The sequence below is a fragment of the Castor canadensis genome, chromosome 4, assembly GCF_047511655.1.
Source record: "Castor canadensis chromosome 4, mCasCan1.hap1v2, whole genome shotgun sequence".
NCBI classification, from domain to species: domain Eukaryota; kingdom Metazoa; phylum Chordata; class Mammalia; order Rodentia; family Castoridae; genus Castor; species Castor canadensis.
This window is the reverse complement of record NC_133389.1, coordinates 172,812,885-172,838,519: the sequence shown is the minus strand read 5'-3', so window position 1 is coordinate 172,838,519 and position 25,635 is coordinate 172,812,885. Positions and strand designations below refer to the sequence as shown.

Genomic DNA, 25,635 nt, shown 5'->3' with positions numbered 1-25,635 from the left:
TCTTTTATATTTGTGCAAGATTCATTGCTATTTTTCAAAAATTCGTATGTCACTTATGCAATAGGGATGCTAACACACTATTTGCCAAACACAAATTCATGCTAATCTACTGGCGTATAAATAGATTCTGGTACTTATGAAAGATCTCAGGAAAATTATTGCACTTTCCTAGGAAATAGCAAAAAAAAATTGTGGGAAAAGTATATTTATTACTTTGCATAACATGGAGAAGTTTCTTCCAATTAGCCTACTCAAGTTTGCAATGGTCTCAAATGGTCCTTGGCCATTTTTCTGGAGGAGGGGAGAACTGCTATTGGTTTTAGTCTGCCAGCTGTGTAGAGGAGAGAATAATACTGAAAAATTAAAATTCGAAGGCCACTCACCAAATCACTGAGGCATTTAGGCTTAAAAACAGATCGCACCAGCGTTACTGACTCTTTTCCTTACGTATTTGACGTCTTTTAGACATCTAACTTCTTAAAAATAATTTATTGAACACCTACATAAATTGAATATTTTGATAACTGCCTCTTCTGTGAAAGAAGCATTTATCAGAAAACTGGATGAATCTGACAGAAACGAAGGCACCTTGGAACCATTTTAAAGTTTCAGATACACATGCCTATAAACTCATTTTAATTTAATATTGCTACTTACAAATTTTATGTAATATGGGACTGGGGGTGTAGATCAGGGGAACAACATTTGCTTATCAAGCACAGGATATTGAGTTTGACCCCCCATTGCAAAAGAAAAAAACGTATACAATAAAATTTTCTCATTTTAAGCACTTGGTTTGAGGCATCATAGCAAGTATACATAGTTTTGTAGTTACTGCCACAATAAAAGACAGAGACTTATAACACCCCCAAAATGGTGTTTCATACCCAACTGAAATCAGTCTGCTTCCCTCATACCTTGTCCCTGGAAAACACTGATACATTTCCTGTCACTAAAATTAGGCCATTTATATAACTTTATATAAATGAAACCATAGATCACATAGTATTTTGTGTCTGACTTCTTCTGCATAGTATAAAATCAGATCTTTCTACTTTATCCAATGTATTGGAGTGCTTAGAACATATACATTTGTTATATACACTTACCAGCATGGTTTCTGTGTGTTCCATGTATTATTTCTAATTTTTCCATCTATCCCTCCATCTTTTTGTATGAATTGAGTGCCTGTGCTTCAATCTCTGGTGTAGCTTTAACCACAGTACCTGCTGTTTTTGTAGTTGTTCTAGGTTTATAATATACATATTTAATTTATCATAGCTATAATTAATAAAATAACACTACTTACTGTATAATGCAATGCTTTACAAAAATACTCTTCCATTTCCTCCTTCACCTTCTGCATATGTATGTAATCTGGAACACGTTGTTGATATATGTGCCTTAAATGGCCAGTTTCCAAATGGTAAAAAATGCAAAGCAAAATCTGTGATATTTAAGTATATATTAATCATTATTGCCACTCTTCATTCTTTTTTGTAGACCTAAAGAACTTAGAGAATCTTTTCAATATTGTCAATTCTTAATATTTTAAAATTTGAAAACAGAAAACAAAAAACAGAAAATGCTGAGAAACTATTGAAAAATCACATTAACCTTGATTATATCTAATTCACAAAATAAGAACAGTTTTATCATACATTTAGGGACTGTATTTAGCTACTTTTAGATAGCTTCTAACTTTTATTAGATCAATAATTGTGGTCATATCTTCTGTTTAATTTTCCGAAATGCATTCTCACTAATTTGCAATATCCCATTTAACAGATGAGAAAGCAGACTTGGGGGAGTAATGTAACTTAGGACGTAATTTAAATAGCTAATAAATGGTTGGTCATAGTCAAGAGGATACATCTTTCTGAGTATATAATTGAAGTTTTTGAGCCCTTTTTTTGTTGACATTTGCAATTCAGAGAATTTTAGTAATACACCCATAGCCATATAGCTGGCATGTGTCGTAGTGTAATTTTAAAATACTGACTTTTTGATTAAACCTGTTGCTAATACCCATTAAGTTATACTTATATCTGATCAGGTTTAAAGACATCTGATTAACTATCTAAAATAGCAGATAATTAACAAAATTATGCACTATAGTTCTACTTACATTTCTAACAAAACCTCAGAAGAAATTATTTCAAGGAATTATTTTAATTAGATGTGAGCTAAAAGCAATTATCATTCTGATTTCACCCTAAACATCCTTAGAAGCATATTAAAAACTAATTACAAAAGAATTCAAGGACACTGAGAGAAACTGAAATGAACATCAAAGTAAATGTGAATTTTAAAAGATCAAAGGGGTCTTTCAGCACTTTCAAATGTATTCTAATAACTAAAGTATTCTGACCTTATTTTTGGTGACAACTATTTTTCATTTGGATAGTATTTTAGAAGGCAAAACAATCCACTAGTTTAAATATTGTTAAATTGTTGTCAAAGAGTAAAATTGTTCTGGACTTAATTAATAAGATAAAATGATATGGTATGCATAAGAAATCCACTTTAATTAAAAAGTAAAGAGATGGTCAAAGACATATCATGATAAAACTAATGAAAAGTAAGTAGAATAGTTGTATTAACTTTAGAGAAAGGAAACCTTTGTAAGAAAAAAGATTATCGGGGATAAAGAGAGACATTACTTAATGATGAGTCAATTCCCCAGTAAAATATGCAGTGCTAAATGTGCATCTCCCTGAATGAAGAGCATCAAAACACATGCTCTTTTATGTGAAATAAAAGCTGAAAGAATCCATAATATCAGAGCCAAAAATATTACAAGAAAGGATTAAATACAGATGAATATTTCTCATGAACATAAATGTGAAGTCCTCAAAAATATCAGCAAATTTAGAAATGAATTATATATTACACAAAAGTAGGATATGTTTTTAGATTCAAGGTATTTATTGAGGACTGGTTCAATATTAAACAATACCTATGAATATAACCTATCATATCAATATACTAAAGAAGAAAAATCCTATGGTCATATTAATAGACAAAAGGGTTTGGCAAAATCCTTTGCCATTCATAACAATGACAAAGCAAAACCCTTTTAATAAATAGGGAATGGAGGAGAATTTTCTCAGATGAGAAAAAGTAAATCCTATGTTACAAAACCGACTTCATGCATAATGGTGACATCATACTCCATGATGAGAGATTTACCAATTTCGCTCAAACACCAACAGCGAGGCAGGCATGTCATCACTTACTACTCATATTTAATGGCATACTGGAAGTCCTAAACAGTACACAAAGACAAAAAAAAAAAAGAAATAAAGCTGTGATAGTTAATTTTATGTGTCAACTTCACTGAGCCATGAGATGCTCAGATATTTGATCAAATATTATTCTTAGTGTCTCTTATCCTCTGCTAATTCTTAAACTGGTACACCGACCAAATAATTGCCATTCATTAGGTAAGTCCACGATTATCATCCAATCAACTGAACACTGAGTAGAAAAAAAGATGCTTATCTTCTGAATTCTTCCTTACTGATATACTTCAAACTGGGATATTGTTCTGTACTTACCTACTCACTGAAACATCAGCTTCTCTTCAAATGGAAATTACACCATCATATTTCCTGAGTCTCCAATTTGTCCACTCATATCGAAGATCTTAATAATATTAGACTCCAATATCATGTGCCATGATCTAAATGCTTGTGCCCTCAATCTTATGTTAAAATCCTTATTACCTTGGTGATAAGTATTGGCAGGCAAAACTGCTATGAATGGAATTAGAGCCCCTATAAAAAAAAGATTCCCGGGAGCTTCTTTCCATCTTGCATGATGGGAAGACAAGCTAGACAGCACTTTATATGAACCAGAAAGGAGACTTCACCAGATGAAGAATGTTCTGGCACTTTGATCTTGGATTTCTCAGCCAATACAATTGGAGAAATAAATTTTTGTTGTCTAAAAGCCATTCAGGTTACAGTATTTTCTTGCACAGATTAAACAAGCTAAAACATCATGTAAATATATATCCTATTGATTCTGTTTTTCTGAAGAGCCCTGAAACAAAATGTTATACAGAAAATTAGAAAAGAAAAAAATAAAACTTTTCTCAGTCACCGATGACAGGATCTCTATATAGAATATCCCAAGGAATCAAAAGCAATAATGAAAATCTTGAAATTAAGGGATTATAGGCAGGTTCTGTGATGCAAGGTTAATATATAAATTCTACAGTAGAATTTGAAATTTAAAACAATATCATTACATTAGCATCTAAAAGGGTAATAATTCTGTAGAAATTAACAAAATATGGATAAGATATATATGAGGGGAAAGGATGAAACTCTGACCTAGGCAATCTAAGAAGATTTAACTGAATGAAGATGTATGCTGTGTACATGGATAAGAAGATTAATATCAAGTAATCAGGTCTTCAAACTTCTTCTATATATTACTTCTTCTATATATTCAGCAAAATCCAACAAAAATCCTAGCAGGTTATTTTGTAGATATCAGCAACCTTTTCCTAAAGGTTATATGAAAATGCAAAATACCTAGAACGTTCAAAACAATATTGAAACAGAAGAAAGTTGGGGACTGAAATTATCCATATCCAAAAATTACAAAGTAACAGTGATTGAGGCAGTTTGTAATTGGCTTAAAACAACAGAGTAGATGGCACAGAAGTACATCCACACAGATATAATTAATTCATCTTTAATAAAGATGTAATTTTGAGGCTGCTATGAATGGGATTGTTTTCCTAACTTGCTTTTCAGGGAGATTATTATTGGTTTATAGAAAAGCTGCTGATTTTTGTATGTTGATTTTATATCCTTCTACTTTGCCGAAAGTTTGAAAGAGTGAACACCCTTGTCTTGTTCCTGATTTTAGAGGAAATGCTTTATGTTTTTGCCATTCAATATGATGTTGGCTATTGGTTTGTTGAGGTATTATCATTTTATTCCTAATTTCTTCAGGGTGTTTATCTTGAAGACTGGGTTCTCTATTACATCTGATGTTGATAAGCATTTGTACATGTTATCTCTTTCTTTTATGAATCCTTTAGAGGAGAAGCATTAAATGTTTTAACTTTGAATATTTTAACATTTACTAATCTCCATTTAAGAAAAGTACTGAGTTCAAGGACAACAGCAGAAGGGAAAATACAGTAGCTCTGGAGTTCCTTTGATGAATAAAAAGACAATCAAATTCTAAATAAGTTATCTAGATAAAAATCCAATATTGAAACTACTAAATTCTATGTCCATAAATGATGTGTCGATAATCCATATTGGGCCATTGCCGATTTCTTTTACAACCTCATTTCCTTGAAGCTTTTTTATTTGAAGTGGTGTTAAGGGAAAAATTTGGAATTAATATATAAAGTAACAAACTCAGGTGTATTTCTTCATTTTTAAAAACATATCAGAGGATTCTTCTAATTAGTGGAACTTAGGTACATATGAAAAAATGTGGATCTTTAAAATATTAGCCTTTAATATTTTTTGAAGTACATAGACATGAAACAAAAACCACACATGTACTTATTAATATGATAGACAGTAACATCAGGCTTTTTAACCTATAAGAATTTATTTCTACTGAATTTTCATAAATTGCATTAGTATGCACCATAATGATTTTATGGGCAATCCCAAAGTTTCAGACCATAAATATATGCATAAGTCTAGGTTAGCATCAAGCATTCCTTAACAAAGAGAAAGAAATCAGTCAAGTCTGAGTATTTATGTATTTTAGAGTTTATACAGTGTCCTTTGTTTCAAAGTGCTAGCCTATTATATGCTAATAAGAAAATTTAAGCCTCAGAATAGCTGCTTAAAACCAATCATGGTAAAATATTCACAGTGGGAGATCTTTCAAAAATTGAGATTAAAAACAAAAATAATAATTTTGTAATTTTATGAAATAGTTAAGGAAGTGCTAAAATACCTCCAGAAAACAATGTACTGTGAGAGACTCAAATAACACTTCCTATACTATCTTTTAAATGAAAATAAATTTTTTTCTGGTTATTATTAACAATGGAGGAAGCATTAATGGATATGCTTAAAAAATATTTAAAAGAACTGTTAATCTCAGTTTAGTAAATTCTGAGATTCAGCTCCAGTACAATGAAATTTAGATTCTATTGTAAGAGTTGAGCAAAATAGGCTTCAAAAAAATAGAAGTTACAGATGCTGTTCTTTTTACATCACAATGCTTCGATTGTGAACATTAAATTGAGAATTTACAACGTCTTCCTTACATGTGGATTTATTTTTTGTTATTACAGAAATTAAGAATATAGGGCCTGATTATCCTAGAGTATGAAAGCCAGATGGTGAGTTTAGTGTGTGTCATTTATTCTTTCAGGAAAGAACAGGAAGGGAGGGATGGAGGGAGGGAGGAATGAAGGAACAGAGGAAAGAAGGGAGAGAGGAAGGGAGGAAGGAAGAACATTCTCTAGGAGAGAGAGCTTATCTTAAGAAACTCTCAAAGATACTCAGAAGCAAGAGGTGTTTTGATTTCTCTGGGAGAAAAAGCATCAGGCATGTCTTGGAATGACAGCCCCAGAAGAGGCTGACTATCCCCAGCCAGGGTGATCCCATCTCTCTTAATAATTATGACCTTTATGATAGTCCACTTCCACCACCCACAGACAGGTAATCAGATTTATAAGATTACTTTTCCATCTTATTTTTTCAATATGCCCTGAACCTTAAAAAGCCTGAGGGTATAAACACAATAAAGTTATTCATTAATATATTTAGTCATACTGATAGCAATCTAATACAATATATTTCATACTGCCTTTTCATCTTAGTAGGCAATTAAGGCATGTTTTGCTTTATATCACAAAGATTAATAAACTCAGGCTTCAACAGCATAATACTCAAAGGTGGCTCACATATCTCCACAACTATTCGTTGGCCATCTCAAATCTATTTTAAAAAGCAGGTAGAGTGTGTGTGTACCAACAAGCAAAAAAAATTACCATAAATAGGGAATGATTTGCAGGGATACAAGTCAGTCACCAAGCTTGAAAGAGCAAAGTAAATGGATTGTACTTCTGGAAGCCAAGAATTAAACCACATGGGACTCTTAGTGACATCTTTCTTCAAGAGCATCTATGCATAAGGTGGGACCAAGCAGTAAAAGGTAGAACAGACACAGTACATCCTTTATTCTTTTGACCTGGCTTAGAGAAGACTGGTGACCTGGAGATGCACAAACTTCTTCACTTCCATGAACTGCCTTGCCTGACAGCTCATGAGCCTCAGCCAAGAGCACACTCTGCTATCAGACAAAATTATGATCAGAAACAAGATTTATTTTTGCTAAGCGGTGGGGGGGGGAATATTTCTCAGTAATGGCTGACATTCCTTTGCAATCTTACAACAAGTTCAATGTTTTTTACCTGCACTATCTCAAAAGCTGCATATTATTCTCAAAGTGAAGATCTGTGGCTCAGATAGAGGGGCTTGTCCACAGAGACAACAGTTGAGGAAGTCAGGCTTGGAATGTGGTCTTTCTGACTTCAAAATTTATCTTCTTGCAATTCCCTAAATAGGGCTTTCAAAAAACTGAGATAATATAAATACTGTTTCTGAAGCCAACTGTGGTCCTCCTGATATCATTTTATGATTTCCACATCTTTACTCCACAATGCACACAAATGTAGCTGTTGTGGAAGTGTACCACCTGCCTTGATCACAAAGGAAGGGTGTATTACTGAGAAGAAGGTCTGCTTATTGCACACCTAAAATGGAGGTGCAAGAGAGTTGGACAAGGAAATAGGCCAGTACTTGACCAGAGAGCCCAAGGAAGTATTCTTAAATACTGAGGTTCAAGTGGGAATCAGAAACATCTCAGTTCCTTCAATGACAGTGGATAGTACTTACCAGAGATGATGGTAGAAAGTTTAGGCACTGAGAGTATACAATAGAATTAAGTTAATGATGGTCTTACATCAGACTCCCTGAGTTAGAACCCCTCTCAACCATTCTCCAGCCACATGACTTCAGAGAAATTATTTATTTTCTCTGAATCACAGTTTCCTTATCTGTATAATTGGGATAGCAATAAGATCTGCTTACTTTAAAACATAAAAATCCTAGGAGAATCAAGTAGGAAACCATTTCCTTAAGAACTGTGTTTAATAAATGTGAGCTGCTATTTCTGATAGGTATGTAAGATATTAGTGATTAATTAATAATTATGATGATATTTTAGAATGAAATCCATTGATTTATCTTTCCAATGTCAGCTGAATGTATTTTCAGTGTATCTGATGAACTGTAACAAGAATTTATTAAATAATTAGGCACTAGATAAGTAAACAAATTTTGTTATAAAAATGTGGTTCTATTTTAAAACCAAATCTTCAGAATACATTATATGAAGTATTAATCCTTACTCTGATAATGTTCTGTCATGCTTATATTTATAATTTTTTACTTCTGACCATGTGTCTACTTTAGCTTGCTATTTCTAATTTACTCAGAACAGTACAAATTAGGATTATCAGAATTGTATGCAAACAAGAATAACTAGGAATTACTGGTGTTGAGGAATTTGCAGCTGGGAGAAATTAGGCAAATGAGAATATTAAAAGGCCATACCAAAGTTAGATTCTGGGGCACTGTTTTAAAAGTAAATCCTGTTAGCAGGGAATGCAGGGAATTGTGACACATGCCTATAATTTTAACACTCAGGAGGTTGTGGCAGTAGAATTTTGGGTTTCAGGGTAGCCTGGGCTGCATAGGAAGTTAAAGTCCAGCCTGGGCTACATAATGAGACTTGGTCTCAAAAAAATGTAAATTAAACTCTTTATTCTGAGTTGTATTCTGATAAAGGGACTCTTAACTGATTTTCAGCTAGAAAGAGCATCACACCAGCAAACATTCATTCACATGACACATGCCTTTAAAACTCACACTAAACGCTTTCAGACCCGTGCTAGAGTAATGATACAGAATTAAAAGACAAGAAATACACAGTCTGAAAGGAAAGAAACGCCAACAGGAATATAGTCTTGTAGGATACCTTCAATGCATTCTCTGAATGACTCTAATGTCACATTGCCAGCACACTAATTAATTCAAACGAAGCAGTCCTATTTTATTTATCTGTATTCACTAACAACTAGCAACAAATTATTGCAGGACTGAACAGAAAAAGATGCTAGAACTTTAACTTACATAGTATGGCAATTTAAGACTTATGGACTCTGGCAAAGCAGGCGCCCTTGCTCTAATGCATGTGTACTCAATTCAGATACAACAAACAGGGCTTCACAATTTCCTAGGCTTACAACTAAAGCCAAGGAGAAGTTGGGAAAACAGCTGCTTCACAAAGAGAACTGTCTTAAAGACCCTCTTTGATTGATCTTCCCAAAGATAATGTAGTAGGTTAGTAGGTTAAATAAATGTTCCACAGAATGTAGGAATGTCTTAATTTGGGAAAAGAATCTTTGCAGGTGCAATTGAGTTAAAGAGAAGATAATGCCGGATTATTTTATAGTCTTAAATAAAATGATAAGTATCCTTATAATAGAAAAACAGAAGGAAATTTGTGACAGATAGAATAGGCCAGAGACAGACATGAAGGAGGCAATATGACCACAGAGGCAGAGACACAGTTACAAATCAGGGAGTGCCAAAAACCACCAGATGCTGGAATAGGCAAAGAATGGATTTTCCCTAGAGGCTCCAGTGGGAGGTTACCCCTGCCAACAGTTTTAATTTGGACTTCTGGCCTCCAGAACTGTGAGGGGATATATTTCTGTTGTCTTAAGCCTCCCAGTTTGTGGTAATTTGCTAGAGTGACCACAGGAAACTCATACACTTGTGTTCATTCTTTGGTTTCCTCTTACAGCAATGCCAATGCATTCCTGTTCTTACAAAACAGCCATGCTCCCAGAGTCCTGGCCCTCATATTCCATCTCACCTGTGTGTAAACTACACTTGTTGAAGTCTTTTATTCTCAGAGAGTTCTAGGTTGGCATTGATTTTGTTCTGCTTTGTTTTCTTTAGGAAATGCATGTTTATCTCACAAGAACCTTGTGAAATGCTCAGGAGATAACCACCTTGGAAAACAAAGTCCTGACTTTCTGGTGACTCCAGGGATATTTTAGCAATTTACATGTTGACACCCATCCCCAAGTACCTCAGTAAACAACTTAAAGGAGGATTTATTTTAATTCACAGTTTCAGAGGATTCGGTCCATGGTTGCATGACCCTCAAACGCTTGGGCATATCATGGTGGTGGGAGAGAGTGGAGGAGAGTTGTTACCCCATTGGTGAACAGAAAACAGAGAGGGAGACAAGCTACCTCAAGGATACAACTCCAGTGACCTACTTCTTCCAGCTAAGTCCTGAAGTTTCTAGGGAACTCCCCTCCACCTACCCACACACGCAAATAGCAAAATAGTCCAACTGCAGGTCAAGCTTTCAACACATGAGCCTGTGGGGGAGGATTTCATATTCAAAGCACAACACCCCACTCACCCCACTCACCCACATCCAAGCAAGGAATTATGAGCAATCATTTTATATGTTCACTGGACTAGGTCTTTGCTCTAGATTTGTTTGTCTATTGTAGTCAAGAGATATAGTGAAAGACTCTAGAGTAACAGTAGGTACTCAATTTAACATTGACTGAAAAAAATGACATGATATAATAAGTGAATGAATATTTATATAAAAAGTTCCTACTCAAAGAGAGCATGCTTTTTTTGACACTTCTCTAAGTTAGGAAACTTTGCCTAGATGTTAATAGATTGGCCTCCAATGCTTAATCAGAAGGAATATATCTCTTTTCTACCACTTGCATGGTGTACAATAATGAGGGTATAACTTCGACTCTCTTTGACTTAGTTTACCCTTCAAGAAAATTGGGATTAATATAAAGTGTATTTTGTCATGGAGTTTTATTCCATTAATAATGTGCTGTATTTGGTTTACAAGAATGTTATTTAGGATATGTGCAACTTTATTTACATTCCTGATCTCTCTATTTAGGCAGTAGGTGGATGATGGGTTAAAAACATAAACTGGGAATTTAATGTGAAATAAAAGAAAATGGGGGTTATAACAAGAGTAGCAATACTGTCAGGATTAAAAGCATTAGTGTATGTAAAGAGCTTAGTATCTGGCACAGAAAACACATATTTTGGAATTCGTTGGTATTTTCATTGTGGATATTTTATGTCACATGATCTGTGATTTTTAAAAGACTACGCTTACTCAGTACAGTAGACAAGGAAATTGTATGGTTTTCTAGCCTTTGAGCATGGAAAACATTTCATTTTGCCATTAGTTCTGAGAGTTTTCTCCCTTACTCTCTATCTCCTTTGGCTCTCACACTACTTTGAGAACTGTTGCATGTTTGCAACCCTCTTAACAGCATGGCAGTCTCCAGTTGATTTTTGAAGATAAAGCTTTAAATGAAGGGACTGATCAGATTAATTTTTATACAACAATGTGCATAATTGTTCATGGAACTTACTGTTACTTCCTGGGCTATTTAAAGAGATCAGCCATAATGGTGAGTAGTAATGACGGATACATTTGCCAGGCTCAATTCTTGTCTATGCACCAAAAATGTGAGTTAGGGTTCCTGTGGAAGTACTTTGAAGTGACACAGAATAGCATGGATACCATGATTAAAGAGGACTTGTTTACAAAACAAACTTCAAGATTACAGGAAAACTTCTTCAGTGATTTTTTAGGTCTTTGATTCAATGGATCAGATCTTTTTCTTTCTCCCATGGGGCAAAGCTGACCTAGACCACAGTAGAGAAAGCTTGCAGATAAGCTTGCCAACTCCACGCAGGATACAATTAGTGGGAAACTAACTGCAGCCTTTCAAAAGCAGGTGGAGGAATGAACAAAAACAAAATCCGTTTTGGGCCATATCTTCTTTTTCACTGGCCTTCGTAGCTTTTGAAAACATCTAATTTAAAGAGAAGACTTCTTATTTTTTCATTTTGGAGCTATAAATACGGCACTACCAATTACAGAGATTGTTGGAGCAGGTGATGAAACTGAAATTTCTAACGAAAGAAGAAAACCTTTGAGTGTCATGTAATTTTAAGACTTCCTGTCTCTCACTTTTGTTATTTTTATGTTTGTTTGCCTTTAAAATCTGACTGTTTTTCTTTAAAGAAGATAGTTATCTCCAAACCACACTCCAGTTCCTGAGGGTCAGTAATCCTCCAAGGCTGCTCTTAGACACCACTGAGAAGGCTGTTGATCTCAGTGCTTGTGTTTGCTGGAGCTCGCAGCATAAAACATGGCAAGCAAATGATAAAAAAGACATTAGGAGCTTGTCTTCAAATGTCATCTGCTCTTCTTTGTTGTTGTTTTGTTTTGCTTCCTTTTCATAGACTAACTATAATGGCATTTTGGTTAAAATTATGACTAGATAAATAAATGTCCTTCCTATCAGCACTTATAGAATTATTTCCTGAGATGCTTTAACACTGGTTTCTTCCATCTTAAAATCTTCTCAAACAATAGAAATATTTCTGTAACTACTCTCTATAGACTACTATCTACTCTACTCCATTTACTCTTCACTATATTTATTTTATTCTTGTCCTCAGCACCATCAGTACTATTGAAAATGGAGCACTTACACACTTATGTCCTGACTCCACCTCAGGAATGCTGTTCACTCCATCTAGGGAAGGAGAACCTTGGTCCCTCCTGTTCAGCACTCTTTCTAGAACCTGACACAGTGCCAAGCTCATGGCGGAACTTAAGAAATATCTGTTGAAAATAAATTACTACCTTAAAACATCTTAAGTACTGAATAAATTTATATTATTTTTTAAATTTAGGAAAAGTTTTTGAAAGAACTCTTGTTATCTTAAATCAGCAAGATACCTAGGGTGAATGGATTATTGTAGAATGTGAAAGAAACATGAAATTGTAATTTAATCTCAAATCATGATTGATTTTGAATTTTAGATTATTTCAACAAATAAGACTTCTCTCTGTTACCTGTACGGTGTTTACATTAAGTGAAATAACCATTGAAATTTTTATGAGGATAGAAATATCTGTATAAAATTTGCCATATTTGCTTTTAATATTTATTCTCACAAAATTATTCTAAGTAGTTATTACCAAAAGTTTTTCACAAAGAAAATGAATTGAGAAAAGATAAATTGTAAGACATTACACATAAAATCACAAAGGGCATTAGAATAGATGATAGATAGATAGATGTATCTATATGGACACATATATACTTTTGACTTGTTTTTGGAAGTTTTATATATATGTTGGTCTGTTTGAGCTGCTATACCAGAATACCATGGACTGTGTGGCTTGTGAACAATAGAAACTTATTTTTCATAGTTCTGGAGACCATAAAAGGGCTAAGATCAAGGTACTGACTAACAGATTTAGTATATATTGAGGGCTCCATTCCTAGATAGATATGCATCTCATTGAGGCCTCTGGTAGAATCACTAAAGAAACTCTCTATAAACTCTTTTATCAGGGCACTAATTCCATTCCATCCTAAATACCTACCAAAGGCCACACCATCACATTGGCATTAAGTTTTCAACATAAGTATTTTAGGGGAGAGGCACAAAATTCATTCTATAGCATTCCGTCCCTGTCTCCCTCAATTTATTTCCTTCTCTCACTGAAAATATGTTTACTATATTCCAGCAGGTCCAAAATCTTAACTTGTTCCAACATCAACTCAGAAGTCTAAAAGCCAAAGTCACATCTAAGAAGTATCTAAATCAGATATGGATAAGGCTCAAAGTATAATTTGCCTTAAAACAAATTCATCCCCTGCTGTAAATCTGCAAAACCAAACAAGTTATGGTCTCCAAAAACATAATGATGAGAAAGACATAGGACAGATGTTTCCAATTTGCCATGGAGAAAAAAAAAGAAGTAAGTGGTAATGAATCCTGAGTAAGTCCAAACTACCAGGCAAACTCCATGAGACTTTAAGATTTAAGAATCATTCCATGTGCATCAGTATGGGGCCCTCTGGGCCTACTGAAGTGAAGGCCTCATGCTAAGGTTGGGATCCTATCCTTAAAGTCTTGTGGGGCAGAGGTTGGAAACCCATGGTTTTAAGTAGACACCACTTGTCCTGTTAAAAGAAAGGCAGTGTTTCCCCTTTTGAAATTAAGAAGGTAGCCTTACTAATATTTGGATCATCTTAGGAGTCATTCTTCCCTTGTCTTAAACAATAGCATTTGGCTTCTATTGAGATGACTGATTAGGCCTGTGGGTTGTACCTATATTAATTCCCTTTATGAAAGGGTACCTTGGCCATGCTCTTAGTATTCTCCTCTGAACTAGTTTTCTCATTTTTTTGCAATATGGATAGGCTTACAATTTTCTAAATCCTTACTTTCCAGTTTCATTTGCTTAAAATTCCATCTTCATGTCATTTTTCTCTTCTCATATTTGATTCTAAGCAGCCAGGAAGACCAAGTTATAACTTCAACACTTTCTTTAGAGACTACTTCAGCTAAATATACAATTTTGTAGCTCATAAATTTCACCTTCCACAAAACACTAAAACATAAACATAATTCAGCCAACTTCTTTGCAACTTCATAACAAAGATCTCCTTTCCTACAGTTTTGAACAAGCTGCTCCTAATTTCCATCTGAGACCTCACCAGAATACTTGTTATTATTCAAATTTCTGTTGACATTCTGTTTATGATTACTAAGGCAATCTCTAAGATTATTGAAGAATTCTCTACAGCTATCCTGTTTTATTTCTGAACCCTCACTAGATCTATTCATAGCAATGAAGACTTTTTTCTAGCATGTACCTCTCAATCTTCCAGCCTTTGCTCATTTCCCAGTTCCAGAACTGTTTCTACATTTTAAGCTATTCTTAAAGCAGTAACCTTACGTTTTAGTCCAAATTCTCTGTTAGTCAATTGAGCTGCTATAACACAATACCGTAGAGTCAGTCACTACTTTACACATGAGCACATAAATTTGAAGGGGCAGAAAAAGAATGCTATAGCTTTATGTTTGCAACATCCGAAATTCATATGTTAACATTCTAACCCCCAGTATGATCATAGTAAGACACGGAGCCCTTGGTGCTTGATTATATGAGGAGTACTCCATTTTCATGAATGATATTTTTGACTTTATAAATGAGACTCTGGAGTTAACCTTTGGCCCTTCCATCATGTAAAGACTTGGCCAGAATATGGCTGTGTATGAACCAGCAATTGAGTTCTTGGACACTGAACCTGTCCGAGAACTTGATCTTGTTTTTCCCAACTTTCAAAATTGTAAAAAATAAAACTCTGTTGCTTAAAAGCCACCTACTATGATATTCTGTTATAGCAATCTGAAATGATTAAGATAGTGGATTTTGCAATAATAAAATAGACCATTATCCTTCAATAATGTTTTTGTTTAAGTATAATGGTTACATAAGTGAAAGCTTTTCTAATGCATTGAGTTTTAACATCTGACAATTTAAATTTTTTCTTGAATAAAAAGTATATGATTATTCATGAATCTTAAGACTGGGTGTTTTAGAGTTTATAGAAAGAAATGAGTTAACATATTATTAGTATTGCATGAACTGTGGTAGTAGTAAGAAAACTTCCTCTTCCCATTTTTTCTACTTTTCTTGTTTAGGAAAAAGTATGATAGATACTGTCTGCATGTAGCTATTGAATATTAAAGATGTAACTAGAACAGCTAAGCAAATTGATTTTTAAATGTATTTAATTTTGTTAATTTTAATTTAAATATGCATGGGCATTAAATACTTAGAATATGGCAGTTATAATTGTGTAACTTACTTTTAATTCTATTAATTTAAGTTTAAACAAATATACTGGCTAGAGGCAACCATATTGGATATCAGATATAAAAATTGATTTGAAATATTTTCCCTGCTTTCCTCTGCCAAGCTGTTGCAAGATCAGTTTCTGAAAGGCCACTGTAATGACAGCTCCCAATATTTCAGGCATTCATCTGGTAGTAAAACTAAAAATCTACCATCAAGTTATAAAACAACTGACACTTCCCACCCAAAGTTGCCCAGGAGCCTTTCTTTTCTGTTTGCACACTAAAATTCTAGTTGGGTTTCAAACCAAGAGGGTCAAAGAAGGGTTGATTTCTTAAGATTAAAGCTGGGAGTGAAAATAATAATGATGTGAGTGCCAAATGTCACACAAAGTAGCCAATGTGCCTGCCATCCACAGCCAGATTTACCAGATGAGAAAGAGACAGAGAGCTAGAGAAAAAGAATCAGGCAAAATAACACTAAGAAAACAGTTTTGTTTAGCTAGTTCTGAAAAAAATTGGGATTATTGATGCTAATCTGAGTCTTCAAAATGGATAGGAACCTTAGCATACAGCCAACAGGTACTTTTGAAGTTAGAGAGTGGGAGATTTAATATAAGAAGAAAATAAAATAAGAAACTCAGTAATTTCAAAGATGTGGCAAGTGCATTCTTTTTTTTCCTTCCAGCAGACATGTTTATTATTTTAGCTTTCTGTAAATCATAAGTCATGGAATAGAACCCATTATATTTGAAAGTTTAAAAACATAAATTCCAAATTGCATTTTTTTATATTGATTATATATTTACCATATCCTTGAATCTGAAAGAGAAATTAAATTTGTGCATTTTTCATAAGTGGAAAAATTATATGATTATAGCAGAGTTCAACTCCCCACAGAAGATACCAACCCTTTGGACCATTACCTCCCATAATCTTTGTCTTGTTTCAGCATATATGGCACAGCTAAAAGCTGTGTCTAACAGTTTTCCTGTGTATCACAGAACAACTTTGGCAAAAAAAGAAATACCGTTGGGGTCATTTTTATAATGAACACCTTTTCTTCAAATTCATTTTTGGACTTCAGAACACCAAGTAATGGAAATAGAACTGCCTGATATCATACAACATAATAAATCCATAGGAGAAAAGAGAGTGAAATCATAACCACAGAATACAGCTTTCTCTACTCTATCACCCTCCAAAGGAAATAGGATTGTATATAATGCATATAATGGAATCTTGTGGCCCACAGACAAATAGTGTGTGCTGTGTATTCCATTCTTACCTGGTAAATTATATTAGAAATATTAAAACCTGTGAAAACTTTTCAAATGCCTATAATACAAACCAAGTGAAAGTAGGCATCTTTGAAGTTAGAAATCTATTACAAATATTAATGGAATGTTCACTGAAATGGAATTATAGAAAAGTCCCTCAATGTTCAATGACCACTTAATTTATTGTTCAAATGGAGACATGTTGGAAAGTAAAATTCAATGCTATTAATACGTAAGTGACCCTTATAGACCAGCCAAAACATGTGGCTGCACTACTATAAATATCTCTTTCTCAGTTCACAATTCACTCCACATGGTACCTCTCCATTACTCAAATACCACCATTTTTTTCCAAGATTATTTAATTTCCACAATGTCCATGGGATTTAAACAATCTCTTGAGCCCTTTTTGATTTTTTTCTCCACTGCAACACTTGTAACCAGTTCTGCACATTCAAATAACATTTATTATTTATCCATATAACATTTAACATTCACTATTGTTTCTTGTTATATTTACACAATTATACTGTAAGTTCCTGAAATCAAAGACTTTATTTTTAAAAATCTCCCTGAACATACAAACAATCTCCTAAGAAGAGTTGCTCAACAAACAGCACTTTTTTTTATATATCCTATACTTTCAAAATCCCACTCAGATCTTTCTTCTCCCATGAAGTCATCCCTGATTAATGCAGAGACATTAACTCTGGATATTATTGGCTAAAATGCTCAGTCTTGTAGCCATGCTTCATTTATTGACAATGATTGCAATATTCAATGTACTATCTTTCTAGCTAGATGACAAATTTATTTAGGGTAGGCATTGTGTGCGATTTCTAGACTCTCTCACTGCACTTCCATCTAGCAGTTGTAGGAAAACATCTAATATTGAACTTCCCCAGCAACCCCACAGTTGTGTACCACTTTTCATGGTCAGTCAGGTCATAATGCTGCTGCATTTACTAAGCCAGGCAAAGTCCAAAAGGCCCAGGTAACATAGAACCAGCTTCATCCTGAGTTGTACATCTACCTCTTGCAGTAAAGGGTGATGCTCTGGTCTAAGACACAATGGGACAAAATAAAATAGAAATGAAAGAGGCAGGATGAAACTGAATGTAATTCTAACTAGAAGTAAAGTTTTCCATTGTTACTTCCTGATCTTATTTCAGTACAGAGTCAAAAAAAAAAAAATAGACCAGCTGCCTGATCTGACTCTGAAGAGGAAATTTGGTGGTCCACAGTAAGTTCAAGTGTGGATTAAGCAAGTGCAGTACAAAGTGGTCTTGAATGGTGATCAAGGTGAAACTCTAAGAGATTGGGAAGACAGTTGAAAAGGTGCTCAACATAAAAAGCTTGGTCAGGAGAATGATTGGAACTAGACTAGGGTAGTGACCAAGGATCAAACATGAACCTGAATATTAAAATGGACCCTGCTAATATCCTTAGTAAGAAATACTAAGGAAAGGAAACGGCCACGAACAAATGATGAGCACAGGGAAGCCTTTTTCTACTATGAATTTCCTAGGATGTTAATGAAGAATAAGATAAAGCCTCATAGAAATGCTGCTTTGGGCACATTGCAAGTGATAGAAGCTGGAGTTGCATGTATGCAACAAGCTCCTAGTTTCATAGATCCTTTTGTCCATTTTGTGCATTGCCTCCCATGCTTATTTGATGAGAAAAATCTTGGGAGAAAAGTTTTGTGTGTGTACGCACATATATACATGTGCATATACACATGTATATATGTGTAATAAATGTGTGTGTGAGTGTGTGTGTGTGTGTGTGTGTGTGTGCATGTGTAAACACTGGCTTCCTTCACTCCCCATAGTGCTCCATAGGTGTTCTTGTTGAGAGCATTTTCCAATAGACTTTCTTTATATGAACCTCTATCTCAGAGTGTTTGTCAAAGAATACAGACCTCAACAGCTGGTTCACTGACTTATCTATAATAGAAGAGAGATATTTTCATTCAATTGCTTTCAGCAGTTACTATGAGTTAGGCTCTGTTCTAAGCACTTTTTAGGGATTAAATATTTTTAAATCTTCAGTAATCCCATGACACTGAAACTATTATTTCTTCCACTATGTGTATGAAGAAACTGAACCACAGAGATATAATATGCCCAAGTTCACAAACCTAATAAACAAGGATCCTGGGTAAAGCATTATGACTCTAAAACTATACTCTTAACTCTTAAATTTTATTGTGTTCCTGTACAGAACAATGGCTAAAATTAAATGAGAATATATGACATGTCTATTATAATTCTGGAAAGTAGTATTAATGAATATATGCTTGTGTTCCCTAATATGCATATACATCTAAGCATAATAGGGGTCATATAAATGACAGAGGACTACATAGTGACATGTTTTGTACAGGAAGTGTGATTGCCAACTACTAATTGACCAACACTGATTTTGTGATATGGGGACATAGCCTGAAGCTCTAGAACTAGATTTTCTACATTTGGAACCTGTCTTCTGTCTGTTACTTCAATGTAATGAGTATTAATTCTTTCACTTACTAAAAAGGAAATAATAATATTATCTTTCTTTTATATTATCTATCTCTATGGCTGCTGTAAAGATCAAATTAATTAGCAGTGTTTAGTATATTATCAGATACATCACAAAAATGGACTGTCAATTATAATTATCATTATAATAGAAATGATATGGGGCTTTTTAGTTACAATTAGGTTTGTTTTCATACAATTTTTAAAAATTGAAATGACTAGCTTAAATAAGATGGAAATTCATTTCTCTTTATTATAAAAGAAGCCCAGATATAGGTAATCCAGTGCTGATACAAAATTTACATGAAGGAACTGCCAGCCTTGTTCTTGCTTTATGACCCAAGGTCACTGCTAGCATTCCAAGTATCATATTGAATTTCTGAGGTATAGGATATAAAAAGGCACAAAAAAGAGAATTGCCTTTGCCTTTAGAAAGTTTCCAACAAACCTACTACCCCTAAATCTTATAGTCATGTTTAGGGAGATATGTGGACCTGTTTCTGGCATTGATGTGCCAGCTAAAATCAGGATTCTGTGATTCTGTTATGGAGAGAAATATAAGAGGCTCAGACTAGAAAAGCCTCTCCATCACAGAGAAGGAGCCTTATAGGTATTCATTTAATAATAAATTATAAAACTCTTCAGTTTGCTTTTAGGGTTAAAGGAAAACTGTTCCTTAGGTATGAAAAATGTCCAACATTAGTTAATTTAAAGGTTGATAATTTTAATTCTAAACTTAAACATTGTAATTCATTTTATAAGGACTTACATTCTGACAATTCTAATCTACTCAGCAAAATTTGCTATAAAAATATATTACAAAATCATAAAGCAGAAAACAATAACCCATACTATTTCCTGCAAGTGTCATAAATAAAACAAGAAGAAAACAAAAATACTGATAAGAAATAAAAAGCTTAAGAAATATAAAAGTTTTATACAAATACATTGACGTGATGTTCACCCAAAACTGTTCACAAGAAAAGTGCATAAATAAGATCTTTGTGCCATAATAGCCCTTTGACATCCAGAATTAAGAGATTGAGGGGGTGAATGATTCTCAGCATTATTTTTATTATGTAAAATGAATAAGAAATAATGGACTTAAAATCAGTTAGGAAATTTATAATGTAAAAAAACCCTACTCTGCTTGCTCAGTTTACTTTTACCCGTCACAAATGTACACATTTCAAAAAATGAAAATTTACCCCATAGAAAAACCATGTGCAAAGGCATTTAAATTAAATTCCCCATTTATAAGGAAGAAATCACCACATAAAAAGGAACATGTCACTGTGGTGTGAGGAACTGAGTATTTTGTCCAATTCTAAGACTGTTAGAGAGAAACCACCCACAGTTTTCCATAGTTTTTTTATCCTGACTTCACCACGAAACTGGCCAGTCAAAATATAAAGTTATAGGAACATGATTTTCAATTGCACCAAAAACCTGGAGAGGCAAATGTTAGCATAGATGTGTTATCTCATCACAGACAAAGTTTACCAAATAGGAAACATCCAAATGACCTGGATTATTATTGATGAGTCTCTATGGTTGAGGGATGCAGCTTACTAAAGGCATATTCAGCTCACTATCCAAATGTGTTCTGAATCCCTCCACCCAGATCCAAAGAAAACAGTTTTAGTGGAAAAATCACTCTGAACCACAGAGGAAGACTTTTAACATTAAAAACATAAAAATTATATGCATTTCACTTTCTGAGAAACTGTATGCTTTGACTCTACAATGAAATAAAAATGATGCACACAGCTGAGCATCTTCACTTAGGGTTAGGAAACCTTAAACATTAGAAACCCATAGTTCCTCTGATTCCTCTGTGAGTTTTTGTCATTAAGTTGAGGGTATTGGTTGGTGATTAGTCATCATCTCCTACTTTGGCTCACTGAAGAAAAGGTGATTTGTTTCTATAATGCTGTAAGTACAAACAGCTTTTATTTCTTTTAACTTCAGTTAAGATTTAAGATGTAGGAAAAGTCGAATAATATTGTAGTAAGTCTACCAACTAAAACAAAATTGCTAATACTCTAAAAATTACTTTTAAAGTTACAAAGGAATTTTTCTTCTCTCTCTCTCTCTCTCTCTCTCTCTCTCTCTCTCTCACACACACACACACACACACATACATAGGGTCTGGAGGAATAGTGGATTTAATGATCATAATCTTTTGGAATAGTTGGAATTTAAAAAACAAGGCCCAGATTAAAATTCATGCAATCACTAGATGTTGCCTAATGCCTCAGTCTTTTCGGGCTACTATAACAAAAGTATCACAGACTGTGTGGCTTCAATAACAAAAATTTGTTTCTCATGGTTCTGGAGGCTAAGAAATGCAAGATCAAGTTGCTATCAGATTCAAGAGTCCTGTGAGGGGCCACTTTCTTGCTCGTAGATGTACTTTTTTGCTTGTCCTCACGTGGCAGAAGAGGTGAGGAAGCTATTTGGGGTCTTTTTAATACCTTCAAGATATTATCACCTCCCTATACCCCTTCTTCCAAATGCCACAGCATTGGATATTGGATTGGTAATGAATTTGGGAAGATACAAACATTCACTCTTAGCAAGCACCTGAACTCCCTGATCATCAGTTTCTTAGCAAATAAAGATGATACCTTTATAACTCAAAATTCATCAGAGAAGTAGTATCAGTGGGATATATAAAGACATATGAAATTTATTATGGAAGTTGGCTCATATGATTATGGAAGCTGAAAGGTCCCATACTATACTGTCTGCAAGCTACAGAGCCAGGAAAGCCCATGATACAGTTTAGTCTTCAGTCATAGGGGAGCCAATGATATGACTCTAAATCCAAAGCAAAAGTCCTGAGAGTCTGAGAGGTGTGTTTGGGGGGAAAAGGGCACTAGGATGAGTCTCAGAGTCTGAAGACCAAAGAACCAGAGCTTCATTATCCAAAACCATGAAAAGATGGATGCACAAAGTGAAGGAGAGAGATTCACTCTTCCTTTGTCTTTTGTCGTATTGAGGACTTCAAACTATTAGATGGTATCTGCTGACACTGGTAAAGGCAGGTTAGTTTCTTCCACAAAACCCCTTACAGACATGCAGAATTAATGTTTTACCAGCTATCTGGGTATACTTTAGCTTAGTAAAGTTGAAACATAAAATTAATTATCACAGAATTTATTTTAAAATTACATCAGAAATTAAAGAACACAAGCTTTGTGGCCAGAAAGGCCTGAGTTAAACTATGCTTAGCTTTGCTGAGTCTTACGTACTTTCTAGGATGGTAATGAGATAATATTACAGCACCTAGCACCATGTCTGGCACACAAGTTTCTACCCATCTCCTGTGACTTTGACTTGCTGATGCCTAGCCAATACTCACAGGCCTCATGAAACAATCTTCTTATTGAATTTCAGCATTATCAGACTTACCAATGCCCACAACCCTCAGGCCATATTCTAATCTCTGCAGTGACACAACTTTTCCCCAGTGTGCTTTCAACCAAATCTCCTGATTGCCACTGCTGATTTGCTTTCTCCAGAGTCAGATTTCCAGTTAAACACCCAGTGATTCCACAATTCTATATAAGAAGATGTAGAGGGGGCAACAATCTAAGAAAAGATTTTTGTCACAGTTATATTTATCACCTATTTGGTTTTTATTAACATGATTAGTGATTCTCCCCAGCTCACTGCGCAAGACAGTTCTTCCTTGTTCTAGTCAGTTTTATATCCTCCGTATCCTCCATCCCTAGCATCTGAGAGAACTACAACTAATCTCCCCCATTCCCAAATGCCTATAAAGCTTGACATGATCTCCAGCCCAAGACAAAAACTGCAGATTGACTGTGGCTCAAATCCTTAGCCTTTGAGGAAGATGTTGTTTTTGGAACATACAATAGGTAAACAAACCTGGGGTCTATGTTCTGACATTGACTATAGCCAATTTTTTAAGCATTTGCTTCTCCAATTAGTCCTCAATGCTGCAGTCCCTAGGTTTATAAAGTACGATATAAATACTAACAAAAAGAAAATGTGTAAATAATGTGGATATATTTTTCTATATTACTTGTGCCTTTTGTGTCTTAATCTTTCCTTACAACATTTCCTTAAAAATATTGTGTTTATTTGAGCACTTGCCTAGCAAGCAAGAGGCCCTGGGTTCAATCCCCAGTACCACCACCACAACAAATACATATATATATGTATGTGTGTATAATTTTTAAATCATGATTTTATTATTTAGACCATAAAACTACTTTGGATTTATGTGCGGTTATGAAGTGTAGGTCTCATTTTATTTCCAGTATAATCATAAAGCTAATGGGTTAATTAATATTTTATATTTTTAGGTCACTTACAGCAAACTTATTATTTTCTCAAATTGGCCCATGCAATCTATAGTTTATAATTTATTATTATCTATAGTGTGCTGTATCTATATACATATTATTTATTTTTAGTATGCTATATCTGTATATGTTCATTCCCACTGCTGTTTCACTGCTCTTTTTTTTTTTTCCATAATGAATCAATTTGAGCAGGGAGCTGACTGTCTTATTAGTCTCTAATATCTATTAAATTACATATTAGTCAGGGTTTCCTGAGAATATAACTAATAGGAAATATACATAAAGGACATTGGTTCACACAGTTAGGAAGGCTAAGAGTCCCATGATTTTCTGTCTTGCAAACTGGAAAACCAGGAAAGCTTGTGGTGTAATTCAATATTCCCTTTCTCTGCTACTTCATTATTTTATCATTATTATTAATTATTGTTGTATCTTTCTTAAATTTTCACTTGATAGTATATTCTACATTATTATAGAATTGGTAGTTGTCTTTATTTGATTTTTATCATGCTTCTATATCTGTTTTGCTTCAGTGTTCTTGCTGTTATGGTGATTTTCTTTCTTCTCTCTAAGAAATACTTGGGAATCAACTTTCAAGAGAAGATGCTTCACTTAAAAAAAGGGGGTAGCCATCTCAACAGATGGATAAACTGCAACATAGAAACACGAGAAATATGCAAAAGCAAGGCAACATGACTCCCCGAAAAGTTCATATCTGAGTCCAAAGATATTAAAATTCCAGACAGTGAATTGAATTCAAGCATCTAGTTTTATAAATGTTGGTGTTTTATTTAGCCTTGAAGAAAAATGAAATTATGACATTTGAGCAAAAATGGAAGAAAGTGGATGTCAACATGTTGAGAGAAATAAAGCAGACTCTAACACTCTTTTCTCTCATACGTAGATTAGATTAGATTAGAAAATGAAAAGACATGAAAGTAGAAGGGGACTATTGGGAAAATGAAGGGGACTAGTAGGAGGGGAAAAAGTTGATAATGAGGATGGGGATAGATGTGATCAAATACAGTGTACACATGTAAGAAAATGTCATAACAAAATCATTATTATGTATAATAATATATTAAAAATGCATAAAGAAATATTGGCTGCATGAGTGAAAATTTGATCAATAACATCAAACAAATCAATGAAAAATGTACTCAATTCATTACTCAGAGAAGAAATTAAGAAATTTTGAGGAAAAATTCAGCAGACAGTGAAAAAATATGAAATAGAAATCTTGTAAATAAAAACCTCAATAAATAAGAACAAGAAAAATACAGTGGAAAACATCACCAATAGATTAGACCAGGCAAAAGAAGGAAACTTGGAGATTAAAGATAAGGTTGAGGAATTATTACATTCAGAAAGGAATGAAGAAAAAAATAAACAACTATGACCACAATATTTAAAACCTCTGGGATATGATAAAGAGATGAAAACCACAAATCTGTGGTATACAAGAAGGAACCAAGATACAGATGAAAAGCATAAAAAATCTATTCAATGAAATTATAGCACAAAATTTCCCGGTTGTGGGGAAAGAAATGCACATCAAAGTACAGGAGTCACTGAGAATGCCAACAGACATGACCAGAAAACAATCTCTCCACAGCATATTATATTTAAAATGTCAAGAGCACAGAACAAAGAAAGAATATAAAAAACTGGAAGAGAAAAGCATTAAGTT

At 34.1% G+C, this 25,635-nt stretch overlaps 1 long non-coding RNA gene across 2 annotated transcripts in view; it reads right to left on the bottom strand.

Moving 5' to 3' along the window:
• Window positions 1-25,635, bottom strand: part of LOC141422402 (uncharacterized) — a 79,333-nt gene that overhangs the window by 47,177 nt on the left and 6,521 nt on the right. For both annotated transcript variants that reach the window (XR_012446943.1, XR_012446944.1), the window contains exons 2-3: window positions 3,193-3,268; window positions 1,310-1,447 (exon numbers count right to left, since the gene is read on the bottom strand). This is a non-coding gene — a long non-coding RNA (uncharacterized lncRNA). The remainder of the gene's footprint in view (window positions 1-1,309; window positions 1,448-3,192; window positions 3,269-25,635) is intronic.